This window comes from Apodemus sylvaticus, chromosome 15 (genome assembly GCF_947179515.1).
Source record: "Apodemus sylvaticus chromosome 15, mApoSyl1.1, whole genome shotgun sequence".
Lineage (NCBI taxonomy): Eukaryota > Metazoa > Chordata > Mammalia > Rodentia > Muridae > Apodemus > Apodemus sylvaticus.
Window position 1 is genome coordinate 22,575,084 of NC_067486.1, and position 22,751 is coordinate 22,597,834.

Genomic DNA, 22,751 nt, shown 5'->3' on the forward strand with positions numbered 1-22,751 from the left:
ACCATCCAATGTTATGATTCCCCAGTCTCTTTCAAACTTATGGCATTTGTCTTCACTAATTGTTTTTGCATGAATATATTTATTCATATATTACATATATTCATTGCATAAATATATAATATATTCATTACATATGTACAAGAATATATTTAGGTACGCACACACACTCCTAAATATTATCTGTTCAATCTGTTACTTGTACATATGCTTTCAGGCCTGACCCATTGGCACTGGACAACCAATTCATGTGTTCTTCCTTGGAGGGAAGGGCATCTCTCAGCTCTCCTCATAGAATAAGTCTAATTTTTTACACAGAATGCTACATCCTCATACACACAGACATTTGCACAGGATATATACATGTCCTCATAATGTAGTACTCTGAACTTATGAACCTGGTATTGACTATAGGAAAATGATTTAATAAGCTCATCAAATTCAGTCAGTGTCAAGAATTAAGTCACAGGATTCTTCATGTCTGATGTCTGAAGCTTTATTTGGTGGATGCTGGTGCTTGGAAAGGACTTAAAAAGTCTGGTGGCTAGAATCTTCTAGAAGCTTTCTCATTTCTATGTTTGGCTCATGGACCAGGATAGACCAGTCTCTTCCTGTATCTCTGTGTGTGTGTGTGTGTGTGTGTGTGTGTGTATGTGTGTGTGTGTGTACATATGTACATATATATGTATATATATGCATGCATGTATTATAAATCTCATATAAGACACATTTATACACACATATATATTACATGGATATATATAGATATATAAAATAGACATACAAAATGGTTAATTTTTTTAAAAAGCCATTATACTAATTGCTTTTAATTATACTAATTATACTAATGTTCCACCCTTACTCTTGAAATTCTCACAGGTCTCTTGTTAACTAGCACCAGTATAAGAAAACTTAATCTGAAGAAAATCTTGTTTGAGATCTCATAATGGTTTTTTTTTTCTTTAACTTAACATCTTTAATTTTTTTATTGGTTATTTTGTTTATTTACATTTCAAATGTTGTCCCCCTTCCAGGTTTCCCTTCTGCAAACTCCCTATCCTACACCCCTCTCCTCTTCTTGTATGAAGGTGCTCACCCACCCACCCACTCCTATATTACCACCCTAACATCCCCCTAAACATCTTTAATTTTTTTTGGACCTTCCTTTTTTATTTATTTTTTTTAATTTTATTCGATATATTTTTTATTTACATTTCAAATGATTTCCCCTTTTCTGGTTCCCCACTCCCCGAAAGTCACATAAGCCCCCTTCCCTCCCTCTGTTCTCCCACCCATCCCTTTCTACTTCCCTGTTCTGGTTTTGTCTTATACTGCTACACTGGGTCTTTCCAGAACTAGGGGCCACTCCTCCGTTCTTCTTGTACCTCATTTGAAATATGGATTATGTTTTGCATATTCCATAATGTTTTTAAAGTAAAATAAAAATATGTTAAAAACCCATACTTTCTCTTGAAAACATGAGGGGAACAATCTTGAACCCAGGTCTCAGATTTCGGGAGGGTGAGCTCAAGGCCATGGCCTCTCTCTGGTTGGTGAGCTGGTCAACTGTCACATTACAGAGAGTCACCATCTCCATGACTGAGTTGATTTACTAAAGTACTTGTGAGTGGAGGCTTGCAGATATTTATATTTGCAGCAGTCGTCTAGTATGTCATGTTCAAGTTCTCACTCTGGATTCTGCAAGCTCAGTGATAGTTGGCCACAGTTCCTCCTCAGCCATAACTCCTCTTACACTGTATCTGGAATAGTTCTCAAGGACAACCAGTCTCAGACTCAAACATGGTCTTTTTTCATTCATTCTGCACTATAAATCTCTGTCCATGCCATTTTTTGTTGTATGTTATCTCTATCTTTCATTCCTTACCTTGAAGAACATCCATTTTCAAGCCCTTATGACCTTACGTCCCCAACAAGACCCATACGTCTTAATACGTCTTAATAACGAGTCTCCATCCAGATTATCAAGCCTGATTTATTCATTGAAAAGCTTGTGTTCTTATGCAAGTCTATTGATGGAGTAGTCATATTTTATTTCTCTAGCTAGATTCCAGATCTGAGAGAGAAGAAGGCTACCTCTCTTCTTTCTATACTCAGTAGAATGTCCCTAGATGGATCCATTCAAAGTTCATCTTAATGATATGAAAATGCAGGAGACTGACAAAAGATTAACTGAAAAAAAAGAAAGAATTTTTTGAGGAATTGAAAAAAAAGACATTAATTGGAAAACTTAAACGTTTAGCATCCTGAACCTGTGATAGAAGATTCTGGTTCAAGGAACAAGATCCGAAAACTAGATCCTTGTAAAGTTCATGCTCTTATTAGAATTAAAAAAAAAAGAATTCTGTATCATGGTTGCTTTTATTTAAATCCTATTGGTGGTACAAATAAGCCTGGCACTTCGCTGTGAGTTTTCTGCATCTTTTTGACCATAGCTAAGGAAGAGAGTTGGAGACAATCTGTGCTCCCTTCCATGTGCAGGGATGATGGGACTTCGATGTGAGAAGCAAGACTGCAAAATGTAAAAACGTCATAAAAATAAAAAGGCTTAGATCAAGTGATCCAGGGAGTCTTTCGCTCTTTTAACACACGGTCTCTTTCAGACATAAATAAATGAAACCCCTTTTCTGAGTTGCCGGAAGTGAGTTTCTCTTACCTTTGAAAAGTTTTCATTTAGCTGCAAGCAAACGGGATGCGAAGGCCAGTGCTTGTACTAGAGCGTGTATAGAACACTTTTAACATAAATAATTCATGCTGAGAAGACCTGAGCTAATGAAGCTCAGGATGCCATTGGTAGAAAACCCAGCTCAACAGCTCAAAGGAAACAGGTGAGGCCTCTGCCTGGATCACTGTGTCTCAGAAGGAGCTTTTGGAGAGAAAGAGGAGTTGAGTCCCAGTGAAGTGCCTCAGCTTACTTAAGGACCTAGTAGATTGGTGATAAACAGTTTGATTTGTTTGAGGTTTGATTTGTTAAAGGGATATTGTTTTGATCTGTTTCTTATAAAACCAGGTCATCTTTATTTAACAACGACAAAAGCAGAAAACATGATCAAGCCACTGTAATGTCCCAATTGGTTAAATAAAAACCACCTTATTAAATTACACTTACTTGCTAAATTCGATATTTTTCTTTGGGCTTTTACTCTTTATTGTGCTGGGTTCAAGTCCAGAGCCTCTCACGTGCTCATCCAGTGTTCTATCAATGGGCTACAGTCACTCTCAAACTGTAGTTTTTGATACTTGTTGTGTAACCTTTATCTCTTTTCATAGCTCTAATAAATGAAGATGGGTTTCTTTTGAGGAGAAACAAACACATTGTTCAAGAAGAAGAGCCACATGGGACTCCATATCAGGTGAGCAGTGTGAAGAGTCGACTTTGACGTGATGTCGTGCAAAGTATTCTATTATTGAGTCCCATGATACAGCCAGTCCAGTGTTTAGTACTAGATAACCAGGGAGCTGTTTTGTATTTTGATGTTCTTTCTCTGTTGTTTTTTCAATTGAGCTGAGCTCGTGTTCTTGTGAATCGGGATCCAAATGAAAAAGAAAAATCAAATGTTGCCTTGAGATAATAAACCATTATAATTATGCAAAGCACCATGCCCAGCATCCTTTTGTCAAGGAACTCTGGGAGTGTTAAATTACTACTTGGGGAGTATTTCTGATGAGACCTCTGTTAACCGCTTCAAGATCTTTGGCTTGCTTCAGTGCGGAGCACATGACTCCTTGTGTTCACATGTGACATAAACACGTCTGCTGTGGCTCCCGATTTAGCCCTTTGAAAATGGATTTGATTAACACGAGAATTCAAGTAATTAAGAGTGTCAAAACGTTGAGTCTCCCTAGTAGCAATCAGTATTAGTTCACAGCCAAGCAGTTGCTATTCATCCTATAACAAGAAAAAGTATGCAAGTTTGTGAGTCAGTGGTACCATCTCAGGCATCAGACTGGTTATATGTTTTTTGTTGTTTGTTTGTTTTGTTTTATATTTTTATGTTTTCAGACCACCTTGGCCCCTTCTTAATCATTGTGATGATTTTATTAGAAAATTTAGAACTGGCCTGCATTGGTGCAGTTGACTAATAAATAGACAGGATATTCAGAACATGAATGTTGAAGGGGCTGATTTGTTGAGGAAAGAAATGCTAATCTGAAGCCAATCTTATATGCTAGGCAATGTGAAGCCGTCCAATGAACTAGACAGTGGATCCCAGCATTCAGTCAGCTATAGCTTCAGATGGTTGTTATTATGCTCCTGGGGTGTGTGTGTGTGTTGGGGGTATGGTGAGTGGACTATACTCTGAGCCTCACCAACACATCCCTGGAGCACCCGTCTTCTGGTGGGTTCTCTGTGGAGTGCCTGGCTGTGAGTTGCTAAAATCAAAGCACTCTCTGAATCTTAGTTTGGCTCTTAAACCCTAGTGTGGCATTGGGCAATTTATGGATGCTTTCTGCCTTGGTTTTCATCACTGTAAAATGGTCCATAAAGGCCTCCACATCCCAGTGCTGTCACAAAGATGAAGTGAGATACTCTACTCAGAGAGCACTTAGCTTCATTGGCTGGCATTTCGTTGATGCTTGAAAAATATAGTTGTCATTTCTTCTCTTCTCCTCTCTGCTTCTCTCATCTTCCTGCCATTTGTGCTTCACTATGATACTTTCAGGGACTCATCTCATAGATTGTCTCTGGGATATGAGGTCCTATCTTCCTAATTTCAGATAAGAGTCAAATTTAGTATTAAGTGAAATGTTGTTCAACAGTGAAGAAGAAATAATGGCTGCCTCATAGGATGTATTCCCCATCTTTACAGGATGTGCTCCTCATCCGTACAGAGTGTGATCCTCATACCTACAGGGTATGCTCCCCATACCTACAGGGTGTGTTCCCCCACCCCACATGTGCTATGTGCTAAGAGAAACCTTTCTTTTGTGTTTCAGCATCAACATAACTTAGTATCTAACCATCTGTTAGAAAGGACAAATAATATAGTGAGCTCTTAGAAGAACTGCTCAGATACAAAGCTTCATTCTTCTACCAGTGATTCTGAGGCCTATTTAGCTAAGATGAGAAACTTCTAGAATGGTGACCTTCCAATTGTGCCATGTAGTTCATTGTTAAAGGTTACTTGAAGAATTCATATCCAGAAACAGATAAGCAAGCCCCATCTCATCCTGAAATCCTCACTTGGAAATTTATCTATCTTTAATAATTCTGCTCTTATTTACGATAGGCATTCAGTTGACCTTAAGTATGAAATATTTATCTCTGTGATAGAATGCTTGGGCTTAAGGAAAGATGTTATACAAACTATTGATTTATTAGCTCCTTGTGACTGAAGACAAAGATGGGGGAGGAGGATCCATTTTCAGGAAGTAAGCAAATCTTGTGTGAATGAGGATGCTCCTGTCACTAGGAAAAAATGGGACTGATACTAACTGTGAGCCCCATTACTGTTATGCATATGGAGACTGCCCAGACACCCTCTAAGTCAGGTGCCCATAGAGGCATTGTCAAGACAACAGAACATTAAGACAAGCCGTGGACAGCTCCCTTGGCATAATCTCAGTCTAGGAAGGGAGCTCTCTGTGAACCTCTAGTTGACGCTCAGGAATTAAACCATGAAACTCATCACGATTGGGACAGTTGGTGGCACTTGTCCATAGACATGGTGCCCTTATACGTTCACTGATCAAATCTGAACTTGGCTCAGGTCTGATCTTTGAAGATGAGAGTCTCCCATAAAAAGAGAAGCTGATTATTTACATCACCATGGAAATTACATACATCTAGTACTTGAGAGATAGAGGCAGGAGAGTCTGGAATTCAAAGATATATTCCATATATATGGAACCTAGTATAAAAACAAAAGAAAAATCACAAAGGGAGGAAGGAAGGGAGGGAGGAAGAAAGGAAGAAAGGAAGAAAGGAAGAAAGGAAGAAAGGAAAAAAATCCCCACAAGCTCCCTAAAAGCAGATTAACATTATTGGCAGCATATATGTATATGTATATATTCCTATGAAAATTTTACTATTAGTATCATGAAACAAAGTTCATAGAACATTAAAATTCAGTAGTTATATGACCATACCTATGAAATACAGATAGATATCAGACACATGGACACATACATACAGGCACAACACACACACACACACACACACACACACACATGCAGACACTCACGCATGTGAGAGAGAGACAGAGAGGGAGAGAGAGAGAGAGAGAGAGAGAGAGAGAGAGAGAGAGAGAGAGAGAGAGAGAGAGAGAGAGAGATTGAAACAGGATCCCTGGCTAATCTGAAACTTGCTATGTAGCCCAGGATGGTCTTACAATCATTGTAAACCTCCTGTCCCAGTGCCTGGAATGCTAAGATTACAGGTGTGGTTTACCATAAGATGTTTAAACCAATTTTTTAGACAGAGAATTCTCAAGATGTTTACTTCATGTTTTCCCAAAGAAAGGAAGGTTTCAGGATAGAAGTTAAGAAGGACTGGGCAGTAAGCACAGAAGATGCTTATGAATGCTTTTCCAGAAGTAGCTGCCCCATGAAGATGCACGCACTCGTGGCTTGGGGCATGTCTGCTGTAGAGCCAGGTCTGCGGAAGTGGGGGCGTTTGAAGCGAAGCAGTCGCTCAGCTCTGTGATCATGATACTGACCATGAAGAACGTGTTGAAGGGACTTGGCTCTCAGCATTTATTTTGTATCCCAGCTCTTGTTTCTTCCCTGGCAGCCGTCAGTTGATGGCTCAAATCTTTTGTAGCATATTGAAAAGGGCATAAAATATGCAGTAATACAGACTTTGGGCTAATATATTTTCAAAAATGTTGCATGCCTCATTTCTCACGTAAATTTTTAGGTTACATTCAGCCTTCAGAGCGTCATTCATATTCATGATAGAAGAGCGGGATACCATTTAGTGCCTTCATTGCTGGTGATATAAAACACTGTCAGGCACCCCCTACTCAGGCTATATCAAATATGTTTCCCCTGAGCTTCTTTGCAGAGGAAGAACTATCTCTATGTTAATCAATACATTGCAAGTACATGGGAATACATGTGTTTGGACACACTCCTTTATATTGTAACTACTGAAATATTACTAATTATAATGAGCGTTTGCTCAAACATGCAATTCCTGTATTCTGAAAATCATGAGGTTCACAAATTACACAAATCCAAAGACAGCCTATGCTACATAGTGAAAGAAATGTCTCAAAAATATTAGGGATTAGATCACACCATACACATATTGAGCTATTTTCCTTGAAGATAGAGACTAGAGATGCAAGATTAAATATTTGACTTTTTAGCCACTCCCATGATTAGAGGTAGTCATGGGCACTAGTTATAACCAATGGCGTTCACACAAATATCTTGGGAGACCTTTCAAGGGGGGGAAATGACTAAACTCTCATGAGGATTAAACTGCTTGCTCTCTTTCCTGTCTGGAGTTTGACATGATATCTGGTGATCAAGCAGCCATCTTCCAACTGTGAGACTAATATTGCAGGAGAGGGATGGCGGGAACAGGCAAAGACCCTGAGCTTGACTGGAGGACGGCCTGCTGTTGGTATTCTGGAGATGTCGCAACAGCATTTGACAGCCATGTCTACACTAACGTTCCTGGAACCCTAGCTCCACACTCACTTTTAGCCACTGTTTGTCTGTTCCACAAAAGTGAGCACATTTTCAACGTCCCAACTCATCTATCTTATCTTTAAAATAGACACCTTTTAGACAATTCTGAAGTTCAACTGTTCCACCCATGCAGTCAGAGAGGTCTCTCTATAGAGAGTGGATGGCTGAGACTTCTGATTGTATAAACCAGACTCACCTCCTGCTTCATGAGCTGTAGCTATCATCTAGAGTAAATCATTTGTTTCTGGAGATTAAAATTAAATTCATAACACATAGAAGATGGACAAATGACATATTAACTGTCTTTGGTCTTAAAATAATATCTACTGAAGCATAAGTAGGGGAGCGCTGATCAAAATGGCGCTGACTCTGGAGAGCTCAACTGATGTCATTGCACTGGGTTACTCTGGAAACTAAGGATGTGCTACAAGGTGTTAACAGGATGTCAAGAGAGGCCTGTCTGTGGATTTCATCAGACAAATTTGAAGGGTGAAAAAGCTATTATGTCAGAAAAGGAAACAAAAGAGTCCAAGGAACCCCTTCAGATAATACAGGGTAGGCCTGATAACATCAGGATAGAAAAAGGATAGTGCATACTGACTATGTGTCTTAGATCAGGTCCTTTATATCTACTCTTTGCCTACTGTGGTAGTTATCTATTGAGCATGGTAAACTAACCTACAATTTGGTGGATTAGAACATATTCCTTCCCAGATTCCAGGGGCAGTGATTTTGTAATGATGGGACAGGCTCTTGGAGGTATTTCTGTGGTTCCCAAAAAGATGCAGTCTGAAAACTCAACTGGGCCCGGGGTGTTTGTTTGTAATTAACTTCCTGTTCTGGTCTAGTAAAGAAATCAATCTGTTTATTAAGAGCTTGTTGAAGGTGCCGGTTCATTCCTTGCTAGCTTCCCTTTAAGACTGTTCTAGTGTCCTCTGTCAGGGAGAGGAGAATAGAGAGGAAGGATATTTGTAGATACATTTTTAAACTATCAGATATATTTTGAAGTTGTGGATAGTTATGTGTGGAGGAATTTTACTACCCAGGAGCCAGGAAACACTAGCAAATTGAAAGAATGGTGGACAAAATTTGTTCACTAGAAAGATATTTCAATCTCTGTCAACAGAAGATACTTCAATGAGGAATTTCATTTGGTTATTGTATTAGTTACTTCTCTCTTTATTATTATTAAATTGCCAGATAAAAGCAATGTACAGAGGAAAGGGTTTATTTCAGCTCACACTGGATGATATCTACAAAGTCTATCATAGTGGAAAAGGCACTAAGGTGTGTAAGCCAGTGGTTAGATTGTATTGGGAAGTGGAGAGGCATGAATACCAGGTTTCATGTGGTCTCCTTTTTTATTCAATACAGAGTCCCAGCCCAGGGGAGAGTGCTAACCACATCATAAGGATTTCCTTCCTAGGTAAATCGTTATGAGAACAAGTGTGTCTCTTACCTGATTTTTTTTTTTTGCATTTTTAAATATACTTGTTTATTTTTACATAACTTCATACAATGTGTCTTGATCACATTCACATTCACTCCCACTCCTCCCTCTTCTCCTTCCTCCTCCCTGATCTACCTGTTCCCATCATGGCAGCGGTGGCAGCTGCTTTTGCTGCTGCTTCTTCTCCTTCTTCTTTCTTCCTTCTTCCTCCTTTCTTTTCTACTTTTTTCTTTCTTTTTTTTTATTAATCGATATAATTTATTTACATTTCAAATGATTTCCCCTTTTCTAGCCCCCCCACTCCCCGAAAGTCCCGCAAGCCCCCTTCTCTTCCCCTGTCCTCCCACCCACCCCTTCCCACTTCCCCGTTCTGGTTTTGCTGGATACTGTTTCACTGAGTCTTTCCAGAACCAGGGGCCACTCCTCCTTTCTTCTTGTACCTCATTTGATGTGTGGATTATGTTTTGGGTATTCCAGTTTTCTAGGTTAATATCCACTTATTAGTGAGTGCATACCATGAGTCACCTTTTGAGTCTGGGTTACCTCACTTAGTATGATATTCTCTAGCTCCATCCATTTGCCTAAGAATTTCATGAATTCATTGTTTCTAATGGCTGAATAGTACTCCATTGTGTAGATATACCACATTTTTTGCATCCACTCTTCTGTTGAGGGATACCTGGGTTCTTTCCAGCATCTGGCAATTACAAATAGGGCTGCTATGAACATAGTAGAACATGTATCCTTATTACATGGTGGGGAGTCTTCTGGGTATATGCCCAGGAGTGGTATAGCAGGATCTTCTGGAAGTAAGGTGCCCAGTTTTCGGAGGAACCGCCAGACTGATTTCCAGAGTGGTTGTACCAATTTGCAACCCCACCAGCAGTGGAGGAGTGTTCCTCTTTCTCCACGCCCTCTCCAACACCTGCTGTCTCCTGAATTTTTAATCTTAGCCATTCTGAGTGGTGTAAGATGAAATCTTAAGGTTGTTTTGATTTGCATTTCCCTAATGACTAATGAAGTTGAGCATTTTTTAAGATGCTTCTCCGCCATCCGAAGTTCTTCAGGTGAGAATTCTTTGTTTAACTCTGTACCCCATTTTTTAATAGGGTTGTTTGGTTTTCTGGAGTCTAACTTCTTGAGTTCTTTATATATATTGGATATTAGCCCTCTATCTGATGTAGGATTGGTGAAGATCTTTTCCCAATTTGTTGGTTGCCGATTTGTCCTCTTGATGGTGTCCTTTGCCTTACAGAAACTTTGTAATTTTATGAGGTCCCATTTGTCAATTCTTGCTCTTAGAGCATACGCTATTGGTGTTCTGTTAGAAACTTTCTCCCTGTACCGATGTCCTCAAGGGTCTTCCCCAGTTTTTTTTCTATTAGCTTCAGAGTGTCTGGCTTTATGTGGAGGTCCTTGATCCATTTGGATTTGAGCTTAGTACAAGGAGACAAGGATGGATCAATTCGCATTCTTCTGCATGCTGACCTCCAGTTGAACCAGCACCATTTGTTGAAAAGGCTATCTTTTTTCCATTGGATGTTTTCAGCCTCTTTGTCGAGGATCAAGTGGCCATAGGTGTGTGGGTTCATTTCTGGATCTTCAATCCTGTTCCATTGATCCTCCTGCCTGTCACTGTACCAATACCATGCAGTTTTTAACACTATTGCTCTGTAGTATTGCTTGAGGTCAGGGATACTGATTCCCCCAGATTTCCTTTTGTTGCTGAGAATAGTTTTAGCTATCCTGGGTTTTTTGTTGTTCCAGATGAATTTGATAATTGCTCTTTCTAACTCTGTGAAGAATTGAGTTGGGATTTTGATGGGTATTGCATTGAATCTGTATAGTGCTTTAGGCAAAATGGCCATTTTAACTATATTGATTCTACCGATCCATGAGCATGGGAGGTTTTCCCATTTTTTGAGGTCTTCTTCCATTTCCTTCTTCAGAGTCTTGAAGTTCTTGTCATACAGATCTTTCACATGTTTGGTAAGAGTCACCCCAAGATACTTTATACTGTTTGTGGCTATTGTGAAGGGGGTCATTTCCCTAATTTCTTTCTCAGCCTGCTTATCCTTTGAGTATAGGAAGGCCACTGATTTGCTTGAGTTGACTTTATAACCTGCCACTTTGCTGAAGTTGTTTATCAGCTGTAGGAGCTCTCTAGTGGAGTTCTTTGGGTCACTTAGGTAGACGATCATGTCGTCTGCAAATAATGATAGTTTGACTTCTTCCTTTCCAATTTGTATCCCTTTGACCTCCTTATGTTGTGGAATTGCCCGAGCTAGTACCTCAAGTACAATATTGAAAAGATAAGGAGAAAGGGGGCAGCCTTGTCTGGTCCCTGATTTCAGTGGGATTGCTTCAAGTTTCTCTCCATTTAGTTTGATGCTGGCTACCGGTTTGCTGTATATTGCTTTTACTATGTTTAGGTATGGGCCTTGAATTCCTGTTCTCTCCAAGACTTTAAGCATGAAGGGATGCTGAATTTTGTCAAATGCTTTTTCAGCATCCAATGAAATGACCATGTGGTTTTGTTCTTTGAGTTTGTTTATGTAGTGGATTGTATTGATGGATTTCCGTATATTGAACCAACCCTGCATTCCCGGGATAAAGCCTACTTGATCATGGTGGATGATCGTTTTGATGTGTTCTTGGATTCGGTTAGCAAGAATTTTATTGAGTATTTTTGCATCGATGTTCATAAGGGAAATTGGTCTGAAGTTCTCTTTCTTTGTTGGATCTTTGTGTGGCTTTGGTATCAGCGTAATTGTGGCTTCGTAGAAGGAATTGGGTAGTGTTCCTTCTGTTTCTATTTTGTGGAATAGTTTGAAGAGTATTGGTGTTAACTCTTCTTTGAAGGTCTGGTAGAATTCTACACTGAAGCCATCTGGTCCTGTGCTTTTTTTGGTTGGAAGACTTTCTATGACTCCTTCTATTTCTTTAGGCATTATGGGACTGTTTAGATGGTCTAGTTGGTCCTGATTTAATTTTGGTATTTGGTATCTGTCAAGGAAATTGTCCATTTCCTCCAGATTCTCCAGTTGTGTTGAGTATAGGCTCTTGTAGTAGGATCTGATGATTTTTTGGATTTCCTCAGTTTCCGTTGTCATATCTCCCTTTTCATTTCTAAGTTTGTTAATTTGGATACTTTCTCTGTGCCCTCTGGTCATTCTGGCTAAGGGTTTATCTATCTTGTTGATTTTCTCAAAGAACCAGCTCCTGGTATTGTTGATTTTTTGTATGGTTCTCTTTGTTTCTACTTGATTGATTTCGGCCCTGAGTTTGATGATTTCCTGCCTTCTACTCCTCCTGGGCGAAATAGCTTCTTTTTGTTCCAGGGCTTTCAGGTGTGTCATTAAGCTGGTAATGTATGCTCTCTCCATTTTCTTTTTGGAGGCACTCAGGGCTATGAGTTTTCCTCTTAGCACTGCTTTCATTGTGTCCCATAGATTTGGGTATGTTGTGTTTTCATTTTCATTGTGTTCTAAAAAGTCTTTAATTTCTTTCTTTATTTCTTCCTTGACCAAGGTATCATTGAGTAGAGTATTGTTCAGTTTCCACGTGTATGTGGGCTTTCTGTTGTTTCTGTTGCTATTGAAGACCACTTTTACTCCATAGTGATCAGATAGGAGGCATGGGATTAGTTCGATCTTCTTATATTTGCTGAGGTCTGTCTTGTGACCAATTATATGGTCGATTTTGGAGAAGGTACCATGAGGTGCTGAGAAAAAGGTATATTCTTTTGTTTTAGGATAGAATGTTCTATATATATCTGTTAACTCTAATTGGTCCAAAGCTTCAATTAGTTTCATTGTGTCCCTGTTTAGTTTCTGTTTTCCTGATCGGTCCATTGAGGAAAGTGCAGTGTTGAAGTCACCCACAATTATTGTGTTAGTTGCAATGTGTGCTTTTAGTTTTAATAAAGTTTCTTTTACGAAAGAGGGTGCCCTTGCATTTGGGGCATAGATGTTCAGGATTGACAGTTCTTCTTTTTGTATTTTTCCTTTGACCAGCAAGAAGTGTCCCTCAGGGTCTCTTTTGATGACTTTGGGTTGAAAGTCAATTTTATCTGATATTAAAATGGCTACTCCAGCTTGTTTCCTGAGACCATTTGCTTTCTTACCTGATTCCAAACCCTAAGAAATCTTGTCACAGACAACTGAACTGTGCTAAGGAGACAGACTATTAATATAGAGTATATTTTTTCTTTCCACTTCTCAAAAAAAAAATCTTACACTGACTTTCTTCTTTTGCATGTGCAAAGTTAAGCTCCATCTACATTAAAAGTTCATGTTTCTTTTTAAGCTAAGTTTAAGCAGTCTTTTGGCATAACTCTTATTCAAAGAGGAAATGCTTGGTTCTCAGAAATGAATTTTATGAGTGGGCTACATCAACTAGTCAAATTCTACCTCTAAATACATGTGGGTATATTCCCTTTGGGTCATTTTATTAACAGCTTGGGAGTGATTGATTGAAATTGTCACATTTTTTCATTCATATTTAAAAAGAATTACCAAAATCAGAGAATGACTTATAAATATCTTCCCATAACTTCTTCTGCACCAGACACTGGTGCATCCTCAAAGTGTCACATGACAATGATAACATGGTATCTGCTAACTCACAGTGCCACAGGTTGATCTAGTAGCAAAATAAAACTTAATGTCTTAGGACTTACTTCACTCACTTCAGCTATTCCTCTAGGTTTCTTTGTCATCTCCTCTCTCTGATAATAACTTATGATCTAGAAATGGAGACTTTTCCCCTAGGTTTATATTTCATAGTGACCAAATGCCTTATGAGCCATAATTGTTGGCTTGAATTTATTGTTCAAATTCTACCTTTAAATTGTACTACATTTAAGTCGCCCATAATAGAAATTCTTCTAGTTATCACAAATATTAAACAAAAATGGTATGCTCACTGCTCCATGAAGTTCTTTAAGAAACATTTTATATTCTCCTCTCTAAATCCTTTAGCTTTCAATAGTAGGCCCCCTTCCAGAATAAAAAGAAGGTATGGTTTTTAAGCCACAAATATTTATTACAAAAACCTGTGGAAGCTGGGAAGTCCAAGACTGTGGATCTAAGAGATTCAGAGTCTGGCGTGGCTCCCATTCTGTCTCCCCCCCTTGAATTATAGATTTATTGAAAATCCTTTAGCATCAAAATAAAAGCTTATCTTAAACCATAAATACAACCCACAAAGTGACTGGGAACATTGCTTTCCAGATTCATACATAGTGTGCCTTCACAGTATATTACTTTCCTTCCTTCTTTCCTTCCTTCCTTCCTTCCTTCCTTCCTTCCTTCCTTCCTTCCTTCCTTCCTTCCTTCCTTCCTTTCTTCCTTCCTTCCTTCTTTCCTCCCTCCCTCCCTCTCTCCCTCCCTCTCTTCCTTCCTCTCTCTTTCTCCTTCTTAGGATGTTGCATGTATGTACATACATACATATATACATATGTATATATATATGTATGCATGCATGCATTTCTGTATATATTTTTACATCCCAATTGATGTCCCACTCCTGGTTCCCACTTCCTCACAAGTTTCCCCGCCCCCCCCCCATTGACCATCCCTTCTCCTCTGAGAGGGTGGTACCCCCTGGGTATCCTCCCATCCTGGCATATCAAGTGTTTGCAGAGTTAGGCACATCCTTTTCCACTGAGGCCAGACAAGGCATTCCTGTTGGAAAGAGATTCCACACAGAGACAATAGCTTTATGGTTAACCACCTTCCTTGTCTTATGGAGCCATTGCTGGACAGTAGCTCATGGGAAGGACATGTGTCAGAAGGTCTGGAAAGTACCCAGGACAATCTTGCCCACTGCCATGATTACAGATTACAAACTTGAGAAAACTGTACATTATAGTTTGCGTTCCAGACAGACTCGAGGGAGCACTACAAGCTAAATTATACAAATTTTAAATAACTGCTTCTCTTTTATAGAAGTTTAATGTAGACTTGCGTATTTTCTACCAATAAATACCTTCTGTAAATCAACTTTGTTTGTTCTTGTGTAGGAATGAGAGTAATAGTTTCAAAGTGTCTTTGTGCATACTCTTCTTAGCAGATGAATAATACGTTGTTAACACTGAAAATGCTGTACGTTTTTTTCACAGCTGGTTTTTGAGGTGTTGTTGTTGTTATTGCTGTTGTTATTTGGTCCAAGGTTTGAGACCTCTGCTGAATAGAAAGACAAGATGAATATGTACAATTTAAATCCCACTTCTCTTCCCTGAAGCACTGCCTCTGCTCCTCTTTTGAGTGCCTTTTAAGTATTTAATAAGTAGTTAAATATCAAAAAGCAAAGGAAGAGAAAAGAACAAGCCTCTCTCAATGACCTAGGGTTAAAAATCTAAACAAACTTCCCTGTGCAAGGGAAGTTCTGCATGTGGGGTGGGAGTGGGGATGGCGTAGAGCAGACGCAGGGAAAGTGAATGAGACGGCTCGTGGACTCTGCTCTTTGCCCACCAACATCAGTTGATGACTCTTACCCTTTCACTCTTTAAAGTGAAGAATTGCATGAAGAACCATTTATTTAAAGCATGGTGATCTATGGTTTACATTATTCTCTATTTGTCCTTGGTGCCTTTCTTTCCTTTCCTTTATTCTGTCCCTCCCTCCCTTCCTCCCTCCCTTTCTACTTCCCCCTCTCCCTCCTTCTCTCCCTCCCTCCTTCCCTCCCTCCCTCCTTTCCTCCCTCCCTTCCTCCATCTCTCCCTTCCTCCCTCCTTCCCTTCCTTAATGTTGGTTTAGGGGATAAGGTTCTGGCTTTGTAGCCCTAGGCCATTTGGCCTCAGTGTTGCAGCCATCTTGCTTCTTCTGTCATGAGTGCCAAGAATAGAAGCAAGCCTTGCGACCCCACCCCTGCTCCTTTGCTAAGGTCAAGAGTTCACGGAAAATAACAGAAGGCTTCATGTGCCTCCACTTACAGACTTATTAGAGTAATAGTAGAGTTCCCTAAAGCATTTTTTTCTTTTTTTACTTTAAAGAGGAAGGACCTGTAGTGCAAACAGTGGAGTGGCTCACTTACGTTCACACAGCCTGCAACAAAAGAGCATCAAGGCACATCTCTGATTATCACACTGGAATTATCTCATATTTTTTTTGTAAATTCTTTTTGAATATTTTTCCTATTATTAGAACCCCATGGGTAACTAATTTAAATTAATTTAAATGCTAGTTCCTACATTTTCTGTTTTAAACGTTTTTGTTCCCGTAGAAGTGCAACTAAAAGATAAATTTATGAACAGTTCTAGCAATTTCTTCAGCATTTCACAACAGGGAAAATCATACAGGAAGTTAGAACAATGTTCCCCTCAAACCAGCATAGGCCCTATTTGCATCTGTCTCTTGTGTAATCCAGGCAATTCCCACTAGCTTGGATGTCCTTCAAGGCCCTCCTCTGGAAGGGCCAACTCGCAAAGAGCAGTGCAGGCTCCCTTTACAGACGTATACAAATGGTATGAAGTTGCAAATTTTGCATGCTTTGGAGGACAGAGCTGTTCATCTGTTAATGACTCTCTTCTCTGCTGCATTCCCAGAAGGTACCTTACTCTGAGATTAGGTCTGCATCAAACACTGTTGGCAGGCAGGGACTTCTTTGGACAACTTCTATTTACACTTCAGGCTAAGACTTTCACACAAAGGACCTGTTAGAGTTTCTAAACTTTGTTTAGTTCTAAAGATGCTTGTAGATCATCTGGCTGGGCACTCCAACCCTCACCCACCCCACCTACTCTTTCTCCTATGTTAAACAAAACGAAACAATGAGTGTTAGTTGTGGTTCTATGACACACATTAACCGGTCCGACCATGTGCAGTTTGGGTTGATTGGAAATATAGTCCTTGTACACACAAAGACACTGAGATGTGTAAGGCATCCCTGGACAGGAAGTGCTCACCTTCTAGGAGGGGTATTCAAGTGCATCACAAGCCCAGTCATTCATAGCACTGAGCTTCAAAAGCTGAGAAAAAGTTTCTTTCTCCTTGCGTCTTCTGCAGTAAATACATGAAAGTGATAAATGGCTGAATATGCATAGGAAAGCGCTGTTTTAACTAATCAGTCTATTCTATTATGGATTCCTGTGATGGCATTCTCTTGCTGTGCTTGGCCATATTTTGAGTGATGATCTAGACTTGGTTTAATTTCATTTTCTATCATTAAATGATAATTATATAATTACAATCATGTTTGAATGTCTAATATCAGTGTGATAATTTTCCACCCAACTAGAATTATTTCTTTAATCAATATTATTTTGCATATATAAATAACTTTCAAAATGTCTTTGGAGTTGAATGTAATTCTCTGAAACAGTGAAACAAACCTCTGGAAGGTACCTGTTTTCATGACTTTGCATTAAGTGATTCTGGTTGTAATCCTTCATTTCAATACTGTCCACTGGGTTATTAAATGTTAGCCAATTATTCTAAGCTTAAAAATTAATTTTTAGAGTATGTTTTAGGTTACGAATAAAGAACTTGTCCAGAAAAAAATGGAGATTTTAATTTCAGGGTCAATAATTTAACAACAATTAAATTTTCCTTCATTTGGTTTTTACTGTGAAAACAACATCTGGGTTTGCAATCCCTTGGTAGGAATAACTCAACAGTAAGCTGAGGTCTTCCAGCCTGTTTAACACAGACTGATTTGATTACTGAAATCTACATTCAAAGGACACTAAGCATTGTAGAATTTTGCCTGGCACAAAAATAATAGATGCTCATTGTAGCAAACTTAAAACATGAAGAAAAACAAACTTCCTGAAATGGTGTTTAGGGAAAAAAAAACTCATACTAACCTTTTTAGTTTTTATATAAATTACGTTATTATTTTCACTTAATATTTATTGACCATAAAAATACTTTGCAGAGCTGTGTGAACTGCTAAAGTTTTAATAATTATGCAAAGAGTCATAAGAATAGGTAATGCAGAGAAAACTGTCAATGCCTATTAACAATGTCAAGTCCATAGAATCCTCAACAAGTCCATGCACATGCCTGTGGTTTTAATTCATAGTTTGAATCACAGGTGCATTCAACAAAGAACCAAATCATAGATTTAATAAAATACAACCAGTATTTTATTAACTTCTGATGAAGAAATTATATAAGGCAACTTTCAGGTGATTGAGATTCTCCATACTACAGATTCTCTATGGTATAGAGATTTTCTATAGTATATAGATTATCTACAGATTTTCTTTAGTATATAGATTATATAGAATATATAGATTCTCTGTAGTATATAGATTCTTTATATAATTTCCATATAGAGTATCTATAGTATATATATTTGCTATAGCATATAGATTCTCTAAAGTATATTTTTTATAGATTATGTATAGACTATGGTATATAGTTCTCTATAGATTCTCTATAATATATAGATTATATATTGAGATTCTCCTTGGCAACACTGTTTAAACATGATGCTTTAGAGAGGAGCATGTTTGTATATCAGAAATTAAGACAAGACAATGAGTAAAGAGATCATTTTTTCTTGTTAAAAGATTCCCACATAAATTTCTGAACTTGGCTCATTAAGCAGTGAAGACAGCATGGTACGGACAGTGCAGTGGTGTGTATCAGTGAGTTTCAACAAGCCTAAGTTCACCTCTCAAACAAAAATGTGTAAAATCAAAAGAGATTTGAATGCTGATCCAGCTCATTGAAATAGTTATGATGTGCATATCTCTCTATGTAAAACTATACAAATTTAAATATCTGTTTGTACATTTATCATAATGAGCCTATGAACCTGTGAGTACGCCTCTGACTTACTCTCTGTACTGGAGAATGTTTTTTAATTAACAAAGTACTAATTTTGTTAGTCTCAATTTAAAAATAATACTTGATATCTAGTTATTATGCTCATTTAGAAAAAAAAATCTTGTAAGAACAAACATTGAACTAAAACTCAAAACAATTGATTATTGCCCTGGTTCTATTGTCAGCAAAGCAGCTTTCTCTGGTTAAGTCACTTAGGGTTTTCTCTTTGTTTAAAAATAGGATGGCTAACTATATGTCTAACAAAGTTCATAAAAGGCAATTGTATGACTAACTCAGTTCAATAATTCACTGATACCAATTCCTAATATTTATTCTAAAATCCTGTTAAACAAAGTATACGGAAATGAAATATACTTAATTTAGTATTCCCAATAATCTTTTTGCAATTTATAAAAATGTGAGAGCAAGATGAACTAAAAAACTTTAATACCTATATATATATATATATATACATATTCTTCATATGTATATATATATATGAAGAAAGACATACTATACACTAAATATGTACATATGAAAAACATTTAAAATAACATATAATTACCACTTGGATGGAGATCTGCAGCTTTCAAAGAGGACTCCGCCTGACAAAGAAAGAAAAGAAGTCCAATTAGAGACCTGGCAGATCCTCTTCATGAGAGAAGGTAAGCTGGTCCTTAGCAGTGAAGATTGTGACAAGGGAATAGATTCAAGAAGAGCCTCAAGTTGGAGGTGAGACAGACTGTGCTCTGATTTACGGACTGTTCAGTTAGGTTGATGAGGACACCTCAGTCAGTGAGGTAAGGAAGACTGGATAAGCACCCCCTTGTGAAAAGGCTACCAGTTAATCTTAACTATCTTTATAAGTCATTTTTAAAAGTCTGTCTGCTATGGGAATCTGAATAGAATCTTGGAGAAAGATGCAAGTTATAGGTTTTTGTCATTTAGGTGACAGTAGCAAGCTTGGGCCTAGGGGTGTGAATGCTAGTGCCCATATGAAAAGGATGATATTAGGGGAGGCTCCAGAGATGACCCCAAAGGGATTTAAGTATTTAATCCCAAGAAAAAGAAGTTGCCAACATATACAAGTTAAAAAGAAGAGAACCTGTGGAATGCAGAAAGCAAAGTATTTTCAGAAGGTCTATGCCAAACATTGTGAAACATCAAGGAGCTGAGGAGCTTAGAAAAAATTTTATGTATATGTATATGTGTATGTGTACATTTGTGTGTATGTATATGTGTATGTGTACATGTGTGTATGTGTATATGCATATGTATATGTATATGTGTATATGCATATATATGATGTATATGTGTATGTGTATGTATGTATATGCATATGTATATGATATATATGTATATATATACATATGTGTATGTATATATGTGTGTGCATATATGATGTATATGTGTATGCATATATTGTATGTTATATGTTGTAGGCTGTAGGTTGTAGAATGTAGGATGTATATGTATGTATGTATATATATATATATATATATATAAATTATATATATAATTTGTATTTCTTTTTATATATTATAAATATATTGCTACAAATAAATCCCTTCTAATATTTGCATTCCTATAAATGTTAATTGAAAAAAGCGGTAAAAAACAATGGAATAACCATTGTGATTCCAGTATATTTCATTGTCACTGGGAAAGTTCACAGAAAGAAAAGATTCAAAATTCAAGGAAGATTAAAACTATATAAGTCAAGTTGTGACTCTCCCCTTTGAGTCTGAATACTTTTCAGTGTGCTTTACAGAGACCTCCCTGAAGGACCCTGTCCACCTCTTGGGTCTTCCTGCTTTCTCGTTTGGGGAACACATGTAAGAGTTTTCTCAGGATCCCAGCTTTTGAACAGTGTGATTTTATTCCTTCTGTTCTTTGCCTGGCTGACTCATTTCAGTTATTCAAATCTCCATCAATGGGACCCTCTTGATCATCTGTGGCCTCCAAAACTATGCTCAACTTCACATCCTGGCCCCCCTTGCTCATCCTAGGCAGTGCCATCATTCATTTTGACTATAAACAACTTAACATCACCCGGGTAGAGTGCCTTAATGAGGAATTATCTAGATCAGGTTGGTCTGTGAGCATTTTGGAAAGAGTGCCTTGATTGGTGTAGGAGGATCCAGCTCACTGTCGATTGCAACATTCTGTAGGCAGTGGGTCACAACCAGTATGCGAAGAGGAACCCAGCTGTGCAGAAAGAAGCAATGATGCAGTTTGCTCGTGGTGGATATAACATAACTAGCTGCTTCAACCTCCTGCCACTGTGACTTTCTTGTTATCATGCTCTGCAACCAGGATTTGTAAGCTAAACAAATTCTTCCCTGAATTGATTTTATCAAGGCACTTGTCACAGTAACAGAAATGAGCTTACGACAATGTCTTCATTTTAGTGTTTTCAGAGATTATGCTAAATACCTAGCTAAATTGATGACCCCCTTTCTCTGGCCTCACACATGAAGCCTATTAACTCCTAACAGAGGACATAAGCCACATTTTCTTATGTATATATTTTTCTACAGGATTATGTAGAATACAAATTTTCTGAAGGCAGTGACCTTGTTTTCTTATTCAATGTCATACCTCCAAGATGTGAAGAGAGTGCCTAATTTACACAGGTGTTGGATAAAGTTTTACTGCTTGAATAAATATTATTAAGTTGATTCTATGGGGATTGTCTTCTTGTGGGGCATATGGTTTTAAATTTTGATTGCAATTATTAAAGGCAACAGATTAGGAGATAAAAATGAATAAGATTATTTTAAATATTTTATATGATTTTTTAAAAAGAGATGCTTTAGTGTTTTAAAAGTGTTTTAAAAACTCTATTGTAATATTAACTTAATAGCAATAGTCCAGAAATTATCTGGTCCCAATTAAAAATTCACTAACAATAATCTATTTATTAGGAAAAATATATAAAACAAATATTTACTAAGTGTCTACTATCATCCTAAATATAGAGAGTCAAAATTAAATGTGGTAGACTGAAAAGTGGTAATTCAAGGATGAGTTAGTGGATGAAAAACATAAAAAATAACAACAGTGTGCTTTCAAAAGGCTATTACAGCGTGTAAAGAAAATGATAAAAGGTCAGGTTGTTGTCAAACCTCTGGGCCATAAAATCTCTCTTCTCAGAATTTAGACACTTTCCAATGCTTCTCTTCAGCCTGGGGGCAAATCATTAACATGAAGTTCACTTTCCCTGCTACCTAACAATTTCCCCCCAAATTAAACAAAAGCCTTTTGTATAAAGTAGGGGAAAGGAGGCTTTGAGCCAAAGGTAGGAGCTAATGCTTGGTGCTACAATTAAGCTCTGGCTTCAGGAGAAGGACGCCATGTGAAAAGATCTACAGGAAAGAAAAGAAGACGAAAAAAGATGCGGCAAGGTGTCAGCTCTCTGTTTCTGGAAGGGGCTAAGGATGAGAAAATAGCTCTTTCTGAATCGTAAGAGATCTATAAAGCAAAGTAGCCCAGAATGCATTAGGAAGGAAAACTGAGAAAATAATACCCAAAATAAATAGCAATGGAAATTGGGTTGAACCAAACATGACCTTTGGAAAGAGAGGGAGGATTTTGCATATCTAAGAATATCACATCACAGCGCTCCTTGAAAGATTCAAGCTATTTCAATATTTTCCCATTTATTTAATGCAGGCGGTATGGCGTGCGCTGACAAAATGTCACATTTCTTCCTTAGGTGCTATTATACACAGTCGGAGCATGAGGTTCCTATCGGTTGCTCAAAGCTCATTCTTAAAGAGCAAAATAAAATCTGATTATACATATTGGAAATGTTTGTATGCCTGACAGCTTTTACTGTCGAATACTTCTTTGAGCACACAGCG